The 23522-nt window shown below is 43.1% G+C and overlaps 1 long non-coding RNA gene across 1 annotated transcript; it reads left to right on the top strand.

Moving 5' to 3' along the window:
- On the top strand, positions 1–23180 carry LOC306807510. Its single transcript, XR_013775738.1, has 3 exons — positions 1–350; positions 22714–22820; positions 22904–23180. It is a non-coding gene; the product is annotated as an uncharacterized lncRNA (long non-coding RNA).
- The last annotated feature ends 342 nt before the right edge of the window (positions 23181–23522 follow it).

Here is a 23522-nt window from a genome sequence, read left to right as displayed (position 1 = left end):
TAAAATCATCGCCCATGGATTATATTCAGAGGGAGCTTTAAAATATTTTCTAATTATTATTGCTTCCACTCCACCAAACACTGTTAATCAAGAGCTATTTCCAAAACACTCTGTATTGTAGCAGAGCTACACTCCACAGGAGAGGTACCAGTGGGGTTGGACACCTTCCAGCTCCAAATGTCAGATGACCAAGGTGTTCTCATTCTTAGAATAAAGTGCTCTTTATAGGCAGGGAATTTACACTTTTTCTTTATTTATGCAAAATGCAAAGGAGAATGCTTGGCTGTGGAGAAATCAAGCTACCTGGCTGGATTTTGCATTTTGATGACCACTCACTACCAGCAATATAGGTAAGACTTTTCTTCACTTATTCCTTGTTTCATTTCCCTAGTTGTTATTTCTTTATGTTGCACATGAAGACCTGTCCTGTGTTCTCTCTGTGTGGTTGTGGCAACATGCAATACCCAACCCCTTCCTTTGGATGCAATAGGAGAAAATTGGAAGGAATTTTCAGCTCCAAAACCTTGTGATGCAGCTCTAAGTCTTGCTCTGGTTTTTGGACTTGGCTAGCTCTGTGCCATACATAGCAGTTTGTTTGCAGAGACTTCACACTACTACTTTGCATTCCTATTTTTTTTTTAATATCCAAAGCTCAGTATGGGAAAATGCAAATTAAACCCAGAACAAACCTTAGTGCTTCAAACAGACTTATCTGAAAGTACCACAGCAAGCACAAAAACCAGAACAGATTCTAAAGAGGAATTAAAAAACCCCCAAAAACAAAAAGAAAAAAAACCAGATTTGTCTAACAAGTGGCCCCTTTTCACTGTGGAAGTCTTTACAGCTTCAAAATCCTTTTCACAATCCTGATTTCAAATTGGTAAAACATGAAGTTACCCATATTTCAATGGTTGGAAGTTTCATCCTGAAAAATGTTGGGAAATTTTTGAAAGAAGTTTCACCATACATTAGTAGTTTACATTAGAATTTCTATCAATGTGTAGAGACTGTAGATAAAATAGATAAATATATAATAAATAGATAGATAGATAGATAGATAGATAGATAGATAGATAGATAGATAGATAGATAGATAAGAAGTATTCAATAAAATAACTTCAGTAAAAATGGCACAAGATTATTTTATTCCAGGATCCCCTAAAAATTTATCAGTTTTAAAATAGTTTCTTTTCAAAGAGTGCAAACTGCTTTTACCAAAATAAAATCCTTAATTTAATCTTTCTCCAGAAGCTTTGACAATTTATATCAAGAATTTGAAAACTACTTACAAAAAATAAAAAAAGTGATTATGCAGTAATACTTCTGCCAGTTAACTAATCGAACAAGCAACAACACTGAATATAATAAAAAAGGTCCAAGACACTAAATGTGTTCTTCAGTTTGGATTTTCCCTCAGCTTGTTTCTACCCATGGTTAGGCATATTTTCCTGATCACAATGAAAGGTAAACGTCCCCAGTTCACCAAAAATCCCTACCCCGAACAAAAGACCCACAGCAAACAAACACAAAAAAACCCCAAATCACATCTTGATCCTGAACTGTTGCTATCTGGAGTGTTTGTTCAATTTTACAGCTACATGTATTGATTCAGAGGATGTTTTGCCACTGGCTCTCCTCCCAGGCATGTTTAAGCAGGCAGCAGCACGTGGTGCCGGGACGCAGCAGAAACGTGTTCAAGGCAAGTCAACACAATGCCCAATGGCTTCAGCTGCCCACAACACCAAGGGATTTTGAGCAAGTCACTTCCAATTATATTTCAGTCTCTGGACACAAAGCAGAGTTGGTTTAGAGTTCTTTGGCTGTGTTTTGGGTTGTGGTTTTTTTATTGCTTTGGTTTTCAAGCCATTGGCTGGCCCACACTCCCCAAAGATGTGGGCTATTCATTCTGTTCCAGCTTAAAGACTCAAACTGGGCTTGATCTCAGGAAGAAGTGGATGGTGTGTTGTGAGGTTAAAAGTGAAGTACTAACTTTGTCGGGTTATTTTCATAAATGAGCAAAGCAGCTAATAGCTGCTAAAAAGTTATTTATTGCAGAAGCACTTCAATCTCAAAAGGCACAGTCACAGACATCAAAGTTTATGCTAAGTTTTAATTTAGAGTTTCAAATAGAAGCAGAAGCTGCTCTTTGAGGTCCTGGTGGGGCTGTTGATGGTGTAACAGCTCCTATCTTCTTCTCAGGTGTTGAAGTTGATGGTGAACAAAAACAAAAAAAGGAATGGCAGAAAAAGCAGAGAAGGTGATGGTAGAAAACACCAGCTCTCCCCAGTGCATGCTCTTGTATAGAATCTTCCCAACAAGCTAAGGCACAAAATTGGACTACTACTTCTTAACCTATTAGAATTCTAGTTTCTTAACATGCTAGGTTAGATATAGACTATTCATATGACTTAGTTTGTTTTATCTGAAAAATGTAAGCAATATTTTTACTATATCTCTATTATGTCTAAGCACTGTCTACAGCACAGTATTGGAGCCTCTAAAAACATTAGTATGTTTTTCAACCTTCACTAGAACTCACACTTCTATTTTTGTATCTAAACCTTTTACTTACTAAAAACATTAGAACTCATACTAAAACTTGCTTTCTAACTCACTTATCCTAAAACTTAAACTTTCACTAAAGCTTACACTTATACTTTATGTGTAAGTAGCTTAATATACTTCAATTCATCTAAAAGCTTTAATTCGATCCCTACACTCTAATTTCTCCCTAAAAATTAAAAAAAAAAAAAATCCCCAACTCATTAACTCCAACAGTGTGTAACATGGCTATAATTTAGCCTGGAAAGACAGGGAGCCATCCCTGCCATGCACAGCCTGTGTGCCTGATCTGCTGGGAGTGCCACCAGCACAGGTGGGACCAGCTATTTCCCCCATCACTGGCATTGCTCCTTGCTTTGGTTGATGTTAGAACAATCCTTTCAAAATTTATTTTCTTAAAAAAACGGATTCCAAGTCTTGAGATGACTCTGCCAGGTGTATTTGTACCACCAAGTACAGCAGCCACAGTGAGTTACCTGCAAGGAACAAGACTGTGGCTCTCTCAGCAGAACCCAGGAGACTGCACCTACCCACCAGCCCAGCAGGTGAACTGGCCCTGCCTTACACAGCCCTGATTCTGGGCTCCCCAGGGCTGGAAGTCTCAGCAGCTGCTGCTGAATTCACTCTAGAATTGCCATTTCAATCTCAGCTCTATGGGGGAGCACACTGGGAGGTGAGGGATAACAACCTGGATATTGTCCTCCAACACAGCTACTGGCAGCACACAACAGGACACCTCCCTACTGCTTCTGTCAAAATTTTTGCTATTAGGCACTGCCTGTATTCCATGTAAAAATTAAAAAAAAGCCTGCTCCAAACCTGGAGGACCTTCACTCCCACTCCTTTCATTCTTTTCTCCGTGCTCATGTCCCCATCTCACTGGAATATTTACTGTTTTGACGTCAACTTGCACCAAGAGCCAGGAGGCATCTGACAGCATTTTGTCAATGACAGACAGCACAGCCTTCTCCTCTGGTCCCTATTTAGTGGAAAACAATTCTTTACGTGAGGCAAACCACCACAAGCTCAGCATGTAGAGCCTAAGTGTCACATTAGATGGGAACATTAGGATCTTCTGCTGTGCAAGATTTTGGCACCTCCTCACTTTTATGGTTCAGAACTGTTGACATGATAAAATAAAACCCCAATCTGAGGTTCAAGATGTTTATTATGGTGAGGAAGAGAATCATATGGTGTGGGAATTTGCCACCACAAATAATTATGACCATTATTTTGAGGCGTGGGTAGATTTTGTTTCCCAGCAGCACATCCATCAAACCCCACTGCCCTGAGCACAGCCTGACTCTGAGGGGACACTTCAAGTGTGCTGGATTTGGAGCCCTATGGCAGGTCACAAGTATCACTGGAACAAACATGATAGAGGAAAAAGTAATAGAGCACCATGGCAGCATTTAAAGGGCTGAGCAATCATTAAAGGAGGACAGAGACAACTGGAAAATAAGAAGTCCCTGAAGGACAATGTTTCAGTGGGATTTCCCTGCACCCCCTCAGGCACCAAAACATATTACAATTATTTTAAAAGGTATACTACTGCTAATAGTCATGCTATGGCCAAAACCAACAATATATTTGCCTCCTTCCTAAGGTGTTTACACTTCATCACTGAGATGCCACTTTTTAGATGAACTGTTTAAACTGAACTTTTATTGTGGAGCTGTTTTTAAGCAGAGTGTTTTCTTGACTAATATTTGCTGCACATAGAGGTTTATTACTGTATGGTTGTCATAAGTACCTAATCTTAAAATAAAAAGGAAGTGGATTATATTTTTGATGAGAGTTAAAAATATTATTAGAGCTTGGAAGTTCAAAATAAATCATGTTAAGAGTAGTTTACATGGGAGCTTCAGGTATTTACTTCAGGACCAACAGTTATTTCAGTGTGGCACTTTCATTCCAGCCAACAAATAGGAAAACAAGGTATTTGAGGCCTAAGTAACCTTGTACATGTCTCTAAAGGTAAGCAAGGAACTGACACGAAATGTCAAATTTAAGCTCCTCTCCCAAGTCTACAAAATCTTGCCCTCATCTGCCTAAAATTACAAAACTTGCTCAAGTTTAATGGTGCCACTCAGAGTAGCAGAGTTGCACAATATTCAAGATTTGAATCTTGCAAAAACTTTTACTGAAGTGTTCCACTCCCACCTGACAATGACCACAGCTGGGCAATTATCCAAATCTTCTGTCCACAAAATAAAGGAAATGCCATTTGCATTGACTCAAAACATGTTATTAAAAGGATCAATTGTTTAATGGCTTTTTAAAGTGAAAAAATCTCCAAAGCCTCCAAAAGTTCTCTCATCAGGTTATTTAACAATATTGAAAGGTTGCTGGATATTTTGTTTTAGGGGGAAATGGGAATGGATAGCAGAAAGGAAAGGCTGTTTGTTCTTCATTCTGAATTTAGACCAACTCATCACTGAATTTCAAAGATGTCAAGCTGTTTCAGCGTTTTTGTAATATTTTATTCTGAAAACACTGAAGCAGAACATTTATACTTTTTGAAGTAATGGCTCCTTTCAGCATTTGTAAACAAGAACCTGAAAATTTCACACACAAGGAATGGAAGAGCTGAATGGAGATTTTTCTGTTTCCTGGAAGACTACCTGTCCCCTTGTACCCCCAGAACTCCCATAAAATAACCATCCAACCAACCAACCCCCACCAAATAAAACCAAACCTCATCATTTAAGCATATGACTGCACATACCTGTACAAAATAGCACATAAAGGCTATAAATTTGAAGCCTGAGGACTTCTAGAATAAAGCTACACATGAATCCAATAAAACCCATCTCACAGTATAGGCATTCCCAGATAATTATTGCATCCATGGCATCATTTGGAAAGATAAATACCATCCCAATGAAAGACAAAGCAGTATGGGAAACTCTTCCAATGAGTTTCATGCAAATAAAAACAGAAAACAAATATCTTTCACACACTGCCCATTTGAAAGCCTCTATTTGCATTATGAAAACAATCTCATTCTGCATGCAACAAATGTCCCAAGTTGTTTGTCATCCATCATCTTTCCTCTTATAAAATTGCCATGACCAAACCAACAACTTCCCAACATCTCAGCTCTCTGCAGTTCTCTGTAGCAGAAACACCTGGATCAAAGGTATAAACAGAACATATGCATCATCTGCTCCATCCAGTTATCAGAACTTCTAAATTTTACATTTAATTAGTGGTCCATATTGCCTCTTCCCACCTGCTCACAAGTCCTGGAAGCTCCCTTGCAGGTTAAGTGTGTAGTTGCACTAAACCTGCATTGAACAGCTCTCTGCAGGAGAGAGATGCTTCCAAAGCTAAGGACATGGTGGAAATGGATGAGTTTTTACCACCTTTTACTACCACACACCTTGAACAAGCTAACCTGAGCATTTAAAGGGTTGTAAAGCAAACCTCTGCTTTACACCTATGACTGTGGCCAAACTCCACTGCCCCCCAAAACAAAAACAAAAACTCCACTGCCCCCCCAAAAACAAAAACAAAACAAAAACACCTGTGTCTGGACACCTAAGCATTACACTGACTTTGCTCCAGGTATTTTACCTGTTTCACTGCCCAGAAAGCAGATACAGAAGACGTCAACCAAGCCCCTGCCTGCACCTCATATTCCATCAAACGTGACACTCCCAGAGCACGGAAGCCTGGGCACTCCTTTCTACAGAAATAACTGCAGCAAAGGAAGCAACTCCAACCTTCTGCCACGCCATCCTGCCAGCACACCTCAACTTTAACCTTCAAGGTTTCCCCCATCCCAGTCCATTCTGCTGAGGCTGCCAAAAAGGGTGCAGTGAGTGTCATTTGGGACGGCAGGATCTGCAGGGCTGACACACGACCCTTCGGAAACTGGACTGCACCCAACATTTCTATTTCCCCAGGCCATTAAACAGCTGTCAGAGTGCTGACCTATAATTCCTCCTCTCCCATCCCATGCAGATTCTGAGTTGGTGACAAAACATGGAAGGCTCTAGGTACTCGCAGTCATCCAGGCTAGAACAAGGAACTATCTAATCCATGGGCTGCCTGTGCAATGGCCAAAAAGGATTTTGCAGCCAAAGATAAACACACCTCTCCAGTTTCCAGCCAGCTATAGAATCTAAGACAGGCAGTCTTCTCCTCTGCTTTATACAAGGAAGGAACTGGTTGTTCTTCAGGAGAGATGTCAGGCACACCTGCCACCACCTACCAAAAACAGATCAGTCACCTTCAGCTCTGGCAGAAATCTCTTATATCAACAATGTGTTTAAATGGTTTTCAATCTCTTGAATATTGGTCTGGCATGGGAAATCCTTTCAGGCTGGGTGATAGCATCTTTTTAATGTTGCTATTCGCAAATATAAAGAAAATAAATCTCCATTTATTTGGCAGTGATAAAATGCCTTTTAGATCACAGGTTTCAGCAGCAATTTTTCCCCAGAAAAATTCAAGTAGACAGAAACAAAAGCAACCTCTTAAGTAAGAAATTATCTTAATTTCCTCTCTGTTTTTCATTAATTTGTTTTCACTCAGCCATTTTCCCTCTTCTTTTCTTCTTCCCCCCTTCCCTTCCATACCCACCCGTTATTATACATACATATGATATGTTTGTATTAAGGAGGACTGTGAAACTTTATCTGCTTGTTGGATTGTAAGACCCACTCTCAGAGTGCACATTAAGACTGAAATTTGTAAAAAAAAAGTTATAAAAATTTCCCTCATAACCTCTCCCTTCAAACCACTTCTTATTCTGCCCTATTCCCTTTACTTCTCCTCTCTTTCTGCTCTACACAGCAGGTATTCCCCATGTGGATGGATACAGCAATGGCTAAGAGAGATGGGAGATGAAAGCCTGTTACCTGTTTTTGATTTGTGTCCTGTAAAACCCAGCATGTGGAGTTACACAAGAGACCCTGTAAACAAGGTGGGGCCAGTTGCTTTATACAGCATGGAAAATTTCCATTTCTTGGAACAGACAGGCCAGCTTGGAAGGAAGTCAGCCCTCACCTCAAGGTCTTTCTCCGTCTTTAGAACCCATCAGAAGCAGCAGCTAACCCAGAAGGCACTGCCAGGAGCCAGGAGAGCCAAACAAACAGATCAGTGCAAGGCACAGGCTCAGCTGCAGTGATGTTTCCCTTGCTCTCCTGGCCAGGCACCCAGAGCTGGGGTTGTGTTGTCAGAGCAGCATTTCCTCAGCTGCCAGACTCAGCAGCCTGCAGATTTCTGCTAGAGAAGCACAGCTGGGACTGGCAAGCAGCACTTGTCCCAGGGTAAATATATGCCTGTGAGCCTCCCCTGACAGACTTGGGAAGCTGAGGAGAGAAAACCTGAGAAGTGTTCCAGAATTAGATCAGATGGCCCTGAGCCATCTTCCCAGCCCTGGGTACCCAGAGAACTGGGGGAGAGTCTCAGATGAGAGTTTCACACTGGTGGGCAGGTCCAGTACCAGCAAGGAAGAAGAGGAAAGTTCATTTGCACTCTGCTCTCCTTCCCAGTTCTCCTCTTGCACCATCTGAATCTATTCTTTCTGCTTTGTTTTCCCTCCTCCACTCAGCAGTGCTCTGACTTTCCTCCCCTCCCTGTTCCTCATATGCAGTTCAGCTCCAAGCTGTCACTCACAAGGTTGATATTTCTGAAAAATGTCCAGATACTTCAGCTATTTCTATTCTGCCTGGCATAAGGTGAAAATCTGAGTCAGCTGGCTGTGCTCTGTCAGGTTTTTTTGCAGCCAGAGTTCTGCCTCTTAAAAACACCCACCTAATTTTGGAAACACCAGTCCTTGGTGCTCCTGATGAGAAGCAGAAAAACACACTCAGCTTAATCCCAACTGCAGAAAAGGATCCAGAGAAAGGAAGATGCCTGAATATGAAAAAAAAAAAAAAAAATTAAAGTAGTTGCTCCTGCTCACTTACAAACATTTTATATAGTATTTATGGGAGGAAGACAGAAGCCTCTTGCCAAAAATATTGTCTGGGCATAATTATTCCTCTCTCCTCCTCCCCTTGCCAAGCTAACCTCCCTCTGAATCAGGCCATAAGGAAGGAATAGAGCCAGACAGGACTTGTACACATTTTGGCTCGACATGCTGCAAGTGTAAGCTGTCAGGCAGCACTGTAGCAGCAGAAACATGTTACTGAGTGGTATGGGAATATTAATGAGCAAGAGATGGACTTTAACATCTGTCACAAAGCTTCCTTCAGAACCACAAAAAGAAGAGAAAAAGAATAAAAGAAAATAAAACAAACTAATCTGCTGTTCAGGGCAGATCTTGCTGTTCAGGGCAGATCTCTACAGTCATTCTAGAGGGAACAAATTTACCCCTGCCAAAAGCTTCACCATGACAGTGGCCATTTGAAGTGACTAGTAAGTCTGAGACTGGCAAAATTGGTTTAACTTTGCTACTAGTCACATCAGGAGTAAACTTTTAGCTTTTGGTGAAAAGTGACATCAATTTTAAAAAAAGCACTTTTGAAAAGCTCAATTTCATGTTCCAGCTCCAAAAGCAATAAAAAAAACCATCCCAATCCCAAACCTCAGCTCATCCTATTTCCATGCCACAGGATTAGCTCTACCTTTCTCATGTCTTGTCAGCATTTCTCCAATTGCCTTAGAATTTTGCAGTTCTGAAGGCTCTGTACTCTCCTAAACTGTCTGTCCCAGGACTTCACTGCCTTAAAATCCTATCAAAACCTGCTTCTTCAGCAGCACAAATCTGTTCCTTCTTTACAGTTTGTCTTAATACACAGTTTGGTCCCTTCTTTTTTGCAGGGATTTCAATAGAAAGGCTTTTTAAAATCTGAAAGCTGTAAAGGCTGGGATCACATAGCACTAGAACAATGTCCACTAATGCTATGATCTCACATTCATATCACCTAGAAAACAGCAATGAATTAAAACCTGGAGAGTGAACAAAACACCTCTGATGCTTATAGATAAAATAATGTAGGGTGCAATAGCAAGAAACATCTTTTGTAGGCCTCACCATTAGTCTTTTGAACTTACTATTAACAAATAGTCAGCTACCAGCCATGAGATAACTTTAATAATGATTTTAAAAACATAGTAAATTCTCAGTATCACTCACCCTTCACAACACAGCCACCTCTCCTCATTTAGTGATGTGTCTGATGTCAAATGAAAAATGAAAAACTCAGCCCTGAGAAGGGAAATAGAAGCAGGACCTCCTGAAGCTGCACCTCATAAGGGTAACAAGGCTGCCAAGGTTCCTCTCTACTGGGCTGCTCAGGTGTGCTCTGGGCTTTCCTCACAAATCCTGTGAGGACTCTTTGTCCCCAGCTAACTGTTCTGTGGGATTTTGTGGTTTACAACTACAGCTAAAACCAGAAGGATCCTGTGTACCATTTCCAGCTAGATTGAGGAAATTCTGGTGAAAAAGTGAAAAATGTTTCTTATCTTGGAAACCCTGGCTTTAAATCTGAACTCTAATTCAGAATTAAATTGTGTTTGTCTTTTCCTAATTAGTACTATCACTTGTCTGTTATTGGCATATCAAACAGATATCAAAAGTGTCTTCTGTCTTGTAGATTCATTAAGGTAGGCAAGAGAGCCTACCAGGTGTTAGCTAGGGAAAAATCAGGAAGAAATTCAGGCCTATGGTCTAAGTGCAGTGCTGGGGATGAAGCTCTACTATGGTCTCCTCTGAACTTAAAGTATGTTTCTGGTATCACTGAGAAAATCAATTAATGTCTCTGAACCTTCTCCTCTGGGATATCATCTCCATTTTGAACATAAAGGCATTGTCCAGCTCTCCATCCCTGCAGGAGGGACCATGTTTGCACAGTGCTTTGTAAACCTTTGCTTTCAAGAATTATCTGCTGGCACCCGAGTCAGAAGCTGTAAGTCATTCTACACCCTCCAACTAAGAAATTTGATTCTACTGACATCCCTGGGAATGTTCTCTCTGGCTTGAAGCTGTTCTTATTTAGGTATCATAAGTGTGTCCTGTAGCCAGTATTGTTCTGTGGCCAACACTATTGCTATAGCTCTATAAATCTGCAGACACTCTGCAGCAGGAGTGTAGTGCCAAAAAGCTGCAGAGTTCTCTGCTCTGCTTCCAGTTTGGGAACACAGGCTGGAGCAATACAGCTAGACAGATGTGGCATCCTGAACACCTGATAAAACCTGGTAACTGGAGAGGGATTTCTGCATGTCTCCCAACTGATTGTTTTCTGCTCAAATGTTACTGCAAATGAATGAAAAAGAAACAGGAGATGTTGTATATTAGTACTTCTAGGTCCTATATCCAAAGAGGTATAGTTGGCAGTCACTGGGGTGTCTGTGTCTTCTCAGTCTTCCTTTCCTCCCCTGCCAAATCAGCTCCCAGGCTTACTTTCCTTTGTAGCATGGAGAGGGTAGCAGCCTGCTGGGGGACTGCTTACTGCAGGAAACACAGCCCCTTCATGGAGCAGAACAAAGAGAACACCAGTCCAAGCTGATGGGGCCAAAGGGACCTTGCAGTGCTGCAAAAACCCACCTTCCCATCTGTGCAGCAACTGCAGGAGAGAGCTGGGAACCCCGGGGATGCTCTCTCTTGGCACCCTCCCAGGTTCTCAGCTGGCTGCTCTGCTCCTGCTTAGTGTGAATGAGAGAAACTCTGGCTTCAGATGCTATTCTGCCTCTTTCCAAAACCTTGCAGTCTGGCAGGAAGGGAGGTGCTTTAGCAGGAGGAGCTCAAATTTATTCAGTACAATTCAGCCTGCTGCAGAGGACAGCTCTTGTAGAGCAGGTGGCAGCATTACAGTGACAGCAATACCTACAATAGTTCTGCAGCACTAATTAGCATGATGCCAAAAGCTGTAATATGGGCTCTCCCAGGCCTGTCTGCTCCACTGACCACTGCTCCCACCCTCAGCAGCTGCATCCCCATCCTCCCACTGCTGCAGGCCAGGTGAGGAAGTTTGTGCAGTCTAACCCCCGACCATTGCATCTTCTCCAGCACAGCCTCTGCCAGGCAGGACAGCATTCCTGCCAGGTCAGCTGCTGAAGGATAGAGCCAGTCCTGTCCCTGGAGCTCCTACCTGCCCGAGAAGATGGGAGGGGAAGAGGGTGGAGAGCTGCCAGAGCTGTACTGACACCAGCTCCATGTGTCATGTGCTGTGTCCATGGGGTTCTGCTTGGGGCTGGCTCTTCAATGAGTGCTCAGCAGGAGGGGGCTACTGTCTGGCCCTGCAGCTCACAGCACAGGAGGGGAGCTGAAGAGAGCGGCTGTTCCACTGCTGGGATGGGGACAGTGGTTGTTATTATTTATGTTGTGCTGCTGCCTAATATGTTCTGGGTGCTTTCCAAAGGCAGAGAAACACGGGCCCTGCCCTGGAGAGGCGTGTATAATTGAAAGAGCAGTCAGTGCACTCTCCAGGCTGCGGGCTCTCCGAACGAGCCATCCCTCCCATTGAGAGGATTGTTTGAGGCTGAAGGGAGTGCTGGGGATCATGCAGACCACCCCAACTACTGTCATGGACTGGGATTTATTTATTCTTCCCAGAGCAATGGCTGGAAGCTTAGAAGAGATTCCACAGTGTCCCTTGATAGTTTGTTCCAATTGCTGTAACTCTTCTTGGAATGATGAGGTTTTTTCCTAATATTTATACTAAACGTTCCCTGCTGCAGCCTCAAGCCATAACAGCATTTTCTGTCATTTTACTAATGAGAGTGTTTGATGTGTGCTCTTCCTCAGAACATCCCTTAATATATCTGAGCACAGCCAGCCTGTCTCCTCCATGGTACGAACTATCCCAGGGCTCCCAGCATTTCCTCAGAGGCCACAGCACTTTCGTGGGTCAGTGCACAGCTCCAGTCAGCTCGCCTGTCTTCATCTCAGCTGGTACAAATGAGCACTAAACAGAATCTTTCTCTGACTTTCTTAATAAGTACCACATGGCCAGTGCTCTCCATGCCTCCAGCATTCAGGCCCTCTGAGCTCTTTGCACACCATCATTTAGGAGCCTCCACAACCAGGGACACACTGAGACTCTTGAGTTGTAATTGGGGTCTTTTGCTACTCATGCAGAGAGATAACTGGGGGTCCACAAGGTGCTCCAGAAAACAGTGGTGATACTCAGACTGCATCCAGAAGTGCTGTGGGTGAATATTTATGCCACACTCCCTCCATTCTGCTTCACACATTTCTCTGCATAAGGATGAAAACACTCACTCTGATGTCCTGTTCACATAGACCTGGAAAATCAAACTCTTAGACACATAAACTCAGAATCAGATTAGTGAGATCATTAAAGAACTAGGGAAATATATTTTCTCTCCATTTTTCCCTGTCTCTCATAGATAACAGGTAAAAGCATACATGTTGTGGTCTCAGCAGTAAAAAGCAAATCAATTGTTTATTAAGTCTTCCTGGGTAAAGTTTTTCAGAATAATTTTCTGATCTCTGGTGCCCAGTGAAGCCCCTGAGAAGAAGCTCAATTTCTGGGAGCATCATGTAGCTATGCACTGATGTTGGAGCACCCAAACTCCTAATCCCTTTGGAAAATGTTGATTAGCAAACAACTGGTTAAAGAGTGCAGCAGCTGCCTGGTTCTTCTGCTCTGGATACATCTACTTATCTGGGATTTTACCAGGAGTAATGAACAGCAAAGACTAGATGGGTGAAACCAAGGCTGCACTTGCTGGTAATTTATCTTGATAGACATAAATCGATGAGAAAAGGGAAACAAACAAACAAACAAACAAACAACAACAACAAAAAACAAAACAGAAAGAAAGAAAGAAAGAAAGAAAGAAAGAAAGAAAGAAAGAAAGAAAGAAAGAAAGAAAGAAAGAAAGAAAGAAAGAAAGAAAGAAAGAAAGAAAGAAAGAAAGAAAGAAAGAAAGAAGAAGAAACAAGAAAGAAAGAAAAAAAGAAAGAAAGAAAGAAAGAAAGAAAGAAAGAAAGAAAGAAAGTAAAAACAGAAGAATCCAAGACAAAAGATCTGTAAAGAAAGATGTTTTGCAGAGTTTTTTTATGAGGTTTCAGGTAGCCTTCCTTAACTCAGAGAATTAAAGAATATTCCTGACTCTAGGAGGACAGAATTATGTTGCATAATGTTATTCTCTCTGAATTTTCTCTCTGAAATTCATGCTTGGACTTCATTTATGTTCTAGCCGTGCTACAGTGTTTAGTATTTGTATAAAAAACATTTGCTTTGATTAGTTTTACCTGGCCTCTCTTGGGGTCCTGAATCACATCCTAGGCAAGCTTATAGTCAATCAGGAATAATCAGTGACTTTAAATGACCATTAGGCTTAAGTATTTAAGAAGAGCAGTCAGTTAATAATCAAGATCTAGAGGATATTCCCTTGATTTATTTCCAGGGCCTGCTTTGAAATTCCCCATGCATTAAGGGCTTGCAGAGTAGCCTAATGATTAGAGAAGCATAATTCAAACCTAATGATTAGAGAAGCATAATATCACAAAGCCTGATACTTCTTCCCAGCTTAGTACCAATGTGCCCATGTAAACATTGTGTATTGCACTTGGCTGAGCCCCTGAACTGAATCCCATTCCTGCTGTGCTGCCCTCCAGCCACAGCAGCAGGTTCACCCATCACAGGGCTGCTGGCAGCCTTTGCACATCACCACTTTCACAACTAAGTGTTTACATTGTGCAAAGTTTCACAAAGAGAGCTAGACCTCAGCTCATAATGCCAAACCTCTGGCTTAACCTGGAGAAGACTGGAAGCCTCTAAGGGAAGACAGCAAATTATTTGGTGACCAACCACAATGGTAACCACAGCCATTGTGATGGCACTGATCAAAGGATGAGTGGAAGAGGCAGCTGTGGGCACTGACAGGATTTCCACTCTGAAGACAGGGAGATGAGGAGCTGCTCTGCCCATGGAGCCTTGCAGGCACCATATGTGCTGTGACATGGCAGGATTCCCAAAATGCCAAGGCAAATCAGACAGGCTGTGCAGTCAGCACAGCCAGCAGATCCAATGCAAGCCTTCCTCTTTGGAAGAGGAAAGGATGCTGGAGTTTGGGTAGCCCCAGGGCCAAGAGGTTGCAGCTGCCTCACTGATTTTGCTCTGGGTTAAGGCTGACAACTGCAAAAACATTCCATGACCTTGCTGTTCTTTGCAGGGTTTGTCACTCAAAGCCAGCATTTGGCTGGACTCAGAGGAAATCACAGACTCACTGCTTCAAACGTGGGGAGAAAAATGAAAAGCCACAGCTAAAACAGCTGCTTCTTCAGCCTCCCTGACCCCTCGGGTGGAGACCAAAGCAAGTTGCTTCCCCTGCTCTCCTCCCTGGCTCAGAACAGCCCTCACACATGCTATTAACTCTTAGTAGGCAGGGGCTCCTGAGGGACCTCAGGTTAAGTTGGAGGAAATCCAAAAGAAATCTTCAAAATGAGGTTTTACCAACAGTTTTTATGCTGTACTAGAGTGAAACGAGATGGGTAAATCTTTCCTGGAAAATGAGTTCATCTTTTGCTGAGAAGAGACCCCATCCCAGGTGAGTGCCTTCACACCTGGGCAGAGCCCCAAGGTGCCAGAGCTCTTCCAAATCAGGCTGCAGGGTTATTTTTTCAGTTTCCTGCAAGGAAGATGTCCCAGGGGTCCAGAGCAGGGGTTGTCACCCCTCTGTGGTGTACAATGCTGGGGGCTCTTCTCTCCTTCCCTCCAGCTGCAAATGAGGAACTTTCCCAACAGCGTGTTAGCTGAAACTCCCCTGGGAGAGCTGGTGGAGAACATTGACAAATACTTAATTTGGGACTGGGCAGAGATGGAAGAGCTCTAAGATGTTCTGGTGGGAGCATATTTAGAAAGAACATAGGGCATCTCAGGTATCTTCAGATGAAACAAGAAAGGGAGGTTTAGCTGCTACCTTATGTGAGGTGACCCCTCGCTGCAGGCAGCAGTTCAGAAGTGAGCCTCCAGTTACTAAAATTCTTATTCAGCTGCTGGCTGGGTTATTTGAGAGCATGCAAACAAGTTGAAATAGGGCAGGAATGAAACCCAGATTCCCTGTGTCCCAGGGTTCTATTTACCAGCCCGTCATTCCTCGCAGACGCAGTGCGTGTGACTCATGTCTGCAGTGGCACAGGTGAACCAACACACCCCAGAAAATGAAAGAATGTTTCCAAACCTACTGTGACCTAAAGTTCCTCGGGATTTCAGCCTCCCTAGGAGGGAAGGCAAGGCAAGGACAGGCAATATGGACAACTGTGCAGGAGCATTCCTCATTTATCACAGAGAATCCTTTCATTAATGATCAAATGTCTCAGAAACAGATGATTTACTCCTGAATAGTCACTCCAGAACTCGGCTTTTCTTTCAGAAGCCTGAAAACTTCTCTAATTCCTGGGCTAAAGAGATATTTTCAGTGGAATATAACAATACCACTGACCAGTTCATGCCCTTTCATTTCTGTGCTGAAGTTGATCTTTAACTCAAGTAGGTTTTAACACCCTGGTTCTGTGTGCCAGAACAACTGTATCCCATCTTAGCCTCATCTTCTTATGCAAGTGACAACTTCCCCTTTTTAACATTACAATCTCTCACCTCCCCTCTAGCCTACTCCCTTTCAATTTTTTTCCACTTTTGTGATAATCCCAGATTTCTTAATATCTGTTAAAAATTCCCCATTATGACCTCATACCTTTATTTTTTCACTGAAATTTAGACAGATGTGATCTATCACATCTCCTTTGCCCAGATCAGTTATCTTATCAAGAAAACCATGAAGTTAGTCAACTTATAGTTTATCTCATTTTTCCATTTCTTCCTTGTATTTAATTATTGTTTCTTTCTATATTTTTTCTGATAGCCCTGTATGCTACAATAGTCAGAGTGATCAGTTTATAATTTTCCAGTTGGCTTCCTCACTTCATTTTTAGTACAGGTACTTCCTTTTCTATTCTCGAACCATACAGCACTACCTTTAACTTGATGAATTAGCAAAATATCTTCCAACAAACTTGCAGTTTTGTCTGCCAGGTCTCCCAAATTTTGAGGGTGGAGATGTTTTGGTTCCTTGCACATGTCAAACACCTTGTATTTTCTTTCCCATTCGCCACCCTGCATTTTTTCCACACTCAATATCTTTAAAAGGTACCTGTTACAAACTCGGGTCATCCCTGGACTACTCAAAAAAAAAAAAAATTGGGGTACCCCCACCATTTTCTTTGTTAGATCATTGTTACTGTGTCTGCAAATCTAACTTGTCTCCCCTTTTCCTCCCTTGCATTTCCTCCTCTATGCTTTTAAAAGAAGAAGAAAAAACTCTCTATATCTTCAACAAACTTCCTGTGTTGTTTTTCTGTTTATATGCTCTTAGGTCACCCAACAACATTTGTATGGAGAGAGAGTAAAATAACTCCTAGAGCAAGCAGAAAAAACTGATTCTGATTATCCACTCTGACAGGAAAGAAATGTTCTGGCTGCTGACAGTGCTTCCCTGGCACACTTCTCACTGTCCATGGGGAGCACCTTTTTAGCTCTCTAAGTTGAAACCAGTGTTGTATTAGTTAGCTATTTAATTTCAGCTGCATGTGTAGTAACATCCAGGAAGGGTCCTGAAGTGAGACATGCAAATCATACAGATAAGGTCAATCCCCATGTTTTAATTCCAGCTCCAGGATCTTGGAGACACCCTGTCCCTTTCCCTACTTAGAAGCCTTACTGGTAAGTGGCCTTCAACTCAGTTCAGATGGGTTTGTTGCCAGATGTCTCCACAGGCAAGATTGCTTTCTAACCTCATTCTCAGAATAAATATGAACACTGCTTTCACAATACCTTTCAGCATGGGAATTCAAAGTGTTTTAAATATGTTGGGCATTTTAACAGTAATGAAGAACAAATTTTGTAAATTATGGTTTAACCTTGTAAGAGCAGATGGAAATTAACACTGGGAAGGGTGCAAATATAAGGGGACAGCTTTGGCTTTCTGATGGATGGCAACCTACATCAGATCTTTGGACAAACCTCACCTTTAATAGCCTTCTCCAAGCTCATGGTGGTGCTACAGAGATCCTTCAGTCAGAAAAGACATTTCTTGGAGAGCAGTTTATATAAACAGGCTCTCTGCAGCTGCTGAACATCTCCTCCAGAACAAGGGGATGTATCCCCTTTGGATTCTGCTGTAGGAGTTCCATTGCTTTCCTGATATGTTTTGCTTACTGTACAGTGAGCCCATTAAACTGATATTTGCTCCCAGGCTATGGCCCAGAGCTTCAGGGAAGATAGAAACTGGTATGAGTGTTTTTGCTCTCTGCCAGGCTTTTCCCAGGGAACAATTCTGTCAGCACTGCTGCCCTGCTACCACAGTGATCTGGCTCTCAGTTCACTTGCCCTCAACATCCTTCAGTAGTGAAGGCCTGGTTCTTCAAATCTTCCTTATCTTGAAGAAGATGTGATGTGTGCCCTGAACATCCTGCAGAGGAAAGACTCCTTTCCCAGGAAGGTGTGATGGCTCAAATTCCCCAGACAATTTCTCTCTGTTGGAGGACAATGTGTGAATGAGGAGCACCCCAACACCCATTATACAAGAAGCTTTTCACACTGATCCCTCACTTTGGAAACACTACAAATTATTTTTTGGGCACCACAGCATTTGGTGTCAATGAAATGCCTCATCTGCAGAAGGGGAGAAGTTTGGAGCCCTGTAAGCTGCAGGACTCCCAGACCTGCTTGGGAGCCCCAGTTCAGCCCAGCAGAGGAACTGGGGAGCTGCAGACCCTCAGTATCTGCCTGGCTTTCTGCCACTCATAGCAGTGACAAGGCACAGACCCAGGGGGATTCAGCCTGTATTGCAGAGGGAATTTATTCATTTAGATGAAACAGAGGTTGTTTGTTTTCAGTTAATCTCTGCTTTCCAATGAAGAAAACATCTCGTGAGAGAATTCCCAGCAAATTCACTTTCTAGATTTCAGCAGAGAAGCTCAAAATCAGCTCAGATGCCCTCTCCCACCTCTGCCACAAAGCTCTTAGACAATCTTTGCCCTCTGAAGGTCCTCTTGGGGCACACAGGCTTTTCTGCAGTCCAGGGGCACTGGAGAACACAGAACCCATGGAGAGGAGACACTGGGTTGTGGTTTAGCTTCTCTAGCTCATTCCATCATCCTTTTGTTTTTCTGCAGCATTTATCCTTGCTTTAAAACATAATTTTCTCTTCTATCTCCCCACAGAAGCACAGTGGCATGGCTGGTTACTCTTTTCTGAGATATTGGATTCACTGGGGACCTCAAAAGTCAGAGAGTGTTGGCAGCTGCTCCAATTTTGTCACAAGTTTCTAAAATCTCCTTTTCATACAGCTCCATCAACCAGCCAAATGTGATAAATAAAATTTTTCACTTGCTTTTACTTTTGATCCTCCATGATAGCAGCAAAGAGGTGTGATGATTGGATGGCACAAATTAGAGAAAATAAAAAAAGAGAGAACTCCAGATCCTGAGGCTGCTAGTCTACAGAAGTAGGGCTTGCAAAGGTCTCAAAGACAAGAACTTCATACAGTTTTTGCAAATAAACAGATGCTGAGTGATAGGGACACTCAGTTCTCTCTGAGGGGAAGCTGTAGCAGGATTCAAACCAGATTAGGCACTGGAACACAGGTGAAAATCCATTAGTTCTTGTGTTTATGGAAACACTTCTTTTCAATGTCAGTATTTCAAACTCAGTTTTCCCATAGCAAGAAGAGCAGATTTTCAGTGTTTTAAACAGTCAGCAGTGGAGATAGTAAGAGCTTGCTTTTTCTTTCACAATGGAAGATTGAAGTATTCTTTAACAAGAAAAGATTTTTTTTTTGAGTTCAACAAAGATGTTTAAAAAAGGGAGAGGTTAGAAAACATAAACTGAATAAAACCAACTTCCTCTCTTGGGAGTCATGGTTTTATCTGTCTACAGGTTGTCCTCTTTTTTTCTTTTTTTGTGAAACATAAAGTAGACAGAGCATAAGTGATGAGTATATTCTTTAAAAAATTCTTCAAAAAAAAAAAATATGTAACACCCACTGTGGCTTGACTCCATAAAGAAGAAAAGGTTAAAAAGTGTCCAGACATTTTCCCTTTAACACCATCCTATGGAAAATCACACCAGCTCTGTAGCACTTGTCAGAGCAGACAGGCAAAGATTTGGTGCTGTGTGTTTTACCCTTTGAGTGTGGGAAAACACCACGGGGGGAAAAAAGTGTTAGTGCTTTCCATTTCTTGCATTAATCCTCTCAGCCTGCAGAGTTATCATTATCATTCAAAAAAAATGGTAACAAACCCAGCCATCTGCTTAAAAAACCCAGGCTGGTCATAAATCCACTGGATCCCTTAGATTGAAAAGAGGGGGAAATGCTTTGAAGCAATTTCAAATTATGCAATGCCAGCTCCCTCCCTGGGAGTGCTGAAACCTTTAATCACCTAAGGAGGGGGAGATGCACCAAGGCCTGGGAGCCCCGTGTCAATATTATTCCTCTTACATAACATCCTGCTCTATTTGCTGATTGAATGAGCTTTTTTTTTTTTTCTTCCTTTTTTTTTTTTTCCTTTTTTTTTTTAGTTTTAACTGAAGTTGTACCTCAGATGGCAAAAGAGCTTACTGATGAATTGCAACCTCTTCAGAAGAAAAATCCACCCACAAGCAAAGCCAAAACAGCATGACAGATTGAGATTTGCTATCTAAAACCAAAGAAATCATTAAAAACAAATAATCCAGCAAAGAAGGTACAGCAAGCATTGGGCACCTTCCTGACACAGAAAATTAGGGCCAGCCTAGCAGAACAGGGACACAGAGCTCCCCCTCTCCCATAAACCTGAATTACCCACTACGTATTTTCTTTACCCTCCTGCAGGGAAAATGTTTTATTGATAAGGCCTCTCCTGGGTTGTGATTGCCCCCAGGGCTGAGAGAGATTTGAAGCTGGTTGATTTGACATCATGTCTAGACAGTCCCTTTCTTTGGCAAATACTCAGTGTACCTGAGAACAGACCAGTGAGTTCAATAATGTGCAGAAGTGGGCAGGAGGAGCCTTTAGGGGCAGTTGGACACGCTGAGGAGGGTGCACAGACACTTGGGGTGTGTGTAGCACAAGGAGTCTCTTGCAGGGGGGCACTGACAGCTCTGCCTCTCCTCAGGGTCACAGCCATGCCCAGGCTGGCAGCATTGAGGCACATCCATGAGTGCTGCAGGCACACACACCAGCACAGCCCTGCACAGAGCATCAGAGCTGCCCCTGCTGCCTGCACACACCAGGGGTGCCAGGGGGCACTGCCATGTGTCCCCAGTGGTGACCTGGCAGGGCTGCCTTACACTGGGCTGTGCTGTGATCCACATGGCACCTCCAGCTCTCTGCCCTGGCCTGTAGCATGGCTGAGCTGCTGGGGAAACCCTTCTGGAGGTTACAACCTGGTGCTTTAAGGAAAACAAGCTCAGAAACAGATTTCCTTAAAACACAGCAGCTCTGGATCACCTGCCCAAAGCTGGGAAGAGAAGGGACCCTATCTGCCTTTCAGTGAAGGCTCCAGTCCCTCTTCCAGCCCTCTGGGCTCTATGATACACACATCTAGGGCTCTCTCACATTTGGACATGAAAACAGACCTGTGCCTTGCTCTGACTTCTTCCAGGGTACTAACCCATGCACAAGGTTGAGTGCTTGATCCATCAGCCCAGCACACAGGTCTCTCTTCAGTCTCTGCTCCCTGGTACAAAAGGAGAGGGTGGAGAGCCCGAGTTTGCTCCAGGACAGCCAGGCACTATGATTGCCCTTGCCAGATTTTAGGCTACCATGATAAAGCTGCTGCCTGCTCACCAAGGCCATGCCAACTGAACTGCTGTCCCACGGGACCCAATCCCTTTTGTGCTCTCCCTCTTTGCACTGGGTAGAAATCATCTCTGTGAAAACCCCTGGTACTTCTAGGCCGGAGCTGAGCTGCCTGAATGGCTCCTGGCTGGTGTTCTGCAGCCATCCTCACCTGCCTGGGAGCCTGCAGACAGTTTATTCCACAAATAATATAGACCTGAGGAATCTCTGCATAGGGGAGGAATTCAAAAGTTGCTGAGAACCACCTTTGCTTAAAAGTGTCATGGAAGACCCGTGAAGAGCTTCCCTGTGCCCCGGTTAGCAGCTGGCTGTGCCGAGCATCCCTCCCGCAGCAAAGGCGATAATTGCCTTACTCTGCCCTCCCAAAGCTGCCAATGCCCCGGTTAGCAGCCCCACCCTGCTCCGTGCGGCCCAGCCCCCAGCCCCGGCTGCTGGGCGGGGTCATCGCCAGTGTTTGGGAATGTTTGGGAATGTTTGGGAATGTTTGCTGGAAGCACATGGCAGCAGGGTCACTGCATGCTGCTCAGGCTTTTTCCGCTTGCGCCCGCGGGCCAGAGAGCTTTGTGCGCTTCTCAGTATGTTAAACTCAATTAAAAAAAAAAAAAAAAAAAAAAAAACAACATCAGGATAAGTTAAAGCAGATGTGAACGCGAGCCTGAGACCCTTCTGAGCACAAACACAGCCATTTCATTGCAATTCCAAAAGGCTTTTCTGGCAAGCCTCCCCCCCATGTCCTACATTCTTTCATTCCAAGGAAGACAAACAATTCAGACTGGAGCAGCAAGGCACGTTTTTCAAATAAACAGGTTCCCTCAAACAGTTTTTGCCTTTGTGTCACCCCACCACCGCATTCCTCTCTTAAAGGATCTTCTGGGATGATCTAAATGACAATTTGTGTCACACCTTCCATTTAAAGGGTTCGAAGCACACGCTCAGCCCATGTGAGCCTCTCACATGGAAGTGTTTTCACCTTGATATGCCAACACAGTATCTTCATGACCTGAAGTTACAGATGGAATCTGTGGCACTTTTGGAAGCTAAGACTAGAAATCCTGTGGAACCTTGCACTGCTGGAAGAGGAACATCCCTGGAATGTGAAGGGCACTAGGTGCTGGTGACTGGGGATCCTTTGAAAAGAGGGTTGCGTGGTCATTTCTGCTCATCAACACCAGGTCTGTGGTTTTCAACAAATAAACCATATTTTTTCTCTTACAGGTCTTTCAATGGCTCAACCAGAGGAAGATTTTGGGACAGAAATAGTCTATAACACATTACCTGATTCCCTTGTTACCTCAATTCCAACTCTCATTTCTCCCTGTGTCCCTTGTCCAGAGTCACTCATCCTCTCCTTCTAGTTTCTCAGTTTCATGCTTACTTCACCAGCCACTTTTGAGTCTGGCCGTGACTTCTGTGACTAATTCCTGGACTCTGCTCCAGCCCTGCTCATGAGTTCTCTTCAGCTCCATGTTGCTTCACCTGTCTCTTGATAAGTAAAAGCAAGGCCAGGTCTGGGAGAATTTTAGTATTTCAAAGTTTTGGTTCATTATATGTTTTCCATATTCTCCTCAGTGAGAAAGAACAGAGGTTGTCTCTGGACAACCTCAGGAGATGGATGGAGACAGTTCCAAAATCTGCACCTGGGATCCTGTTTCTCCTGGACCTTCTCCACACAAGGAAACAAAACTGGGGCAGATGCAGCTCCAGCCTTCTACCCACAGAAAGCAGACAGCCAATACTAGTAATTTCCATTTCCATTTCAAATCAAGAGGGTTTGGAGACATCCTGAGCTCCTGTGCATGGTCAGTCTGAAGAATTTCTTAAACCCTTGAGTCAAATGGCATTTTCACTATTAAAACAGATTGTAAATATTACATAATAGATGTAATAAATATTATAGCAGAAAATAATGAATAAAAGATAATAAAATGGATTACTTCTCACAGAATAAATAAAGAGGGATTTTTAGAGGGAACACCTTCTGCAATGTGAGAACAAAGCAATGTCTTGAGAACCAACAGGAGGTCAGTCCCTGGATAACCAGCTTCAATCTAGACCAGTTTTTCCACAACAGCTTCATCCCAAGTTTCAAAGCTGAATTCCTTAGTAAGACACAGGCACAGAGGGGATGATCAGTGCAATGGCAGCCAAGTGACTCCAGTGTAGGGTTGAAGCAGGAGAAATGAGATGGCCCT

Source organism: Erithacus rubecula (assembly GCF_903797595.1).
Source record: "Erithacus rubecula genome assembly, chromosome: 13".
Classification (NCBI taxonomy): Eukaryota; Metazoa; Chordata; class Aves; order Passeriformes; family Muscicapidae; genus Erithacus; species Erithacus rubecula.
This window is presented reverse-complemented; position numbering and strand designations above follow the sequence as displayed.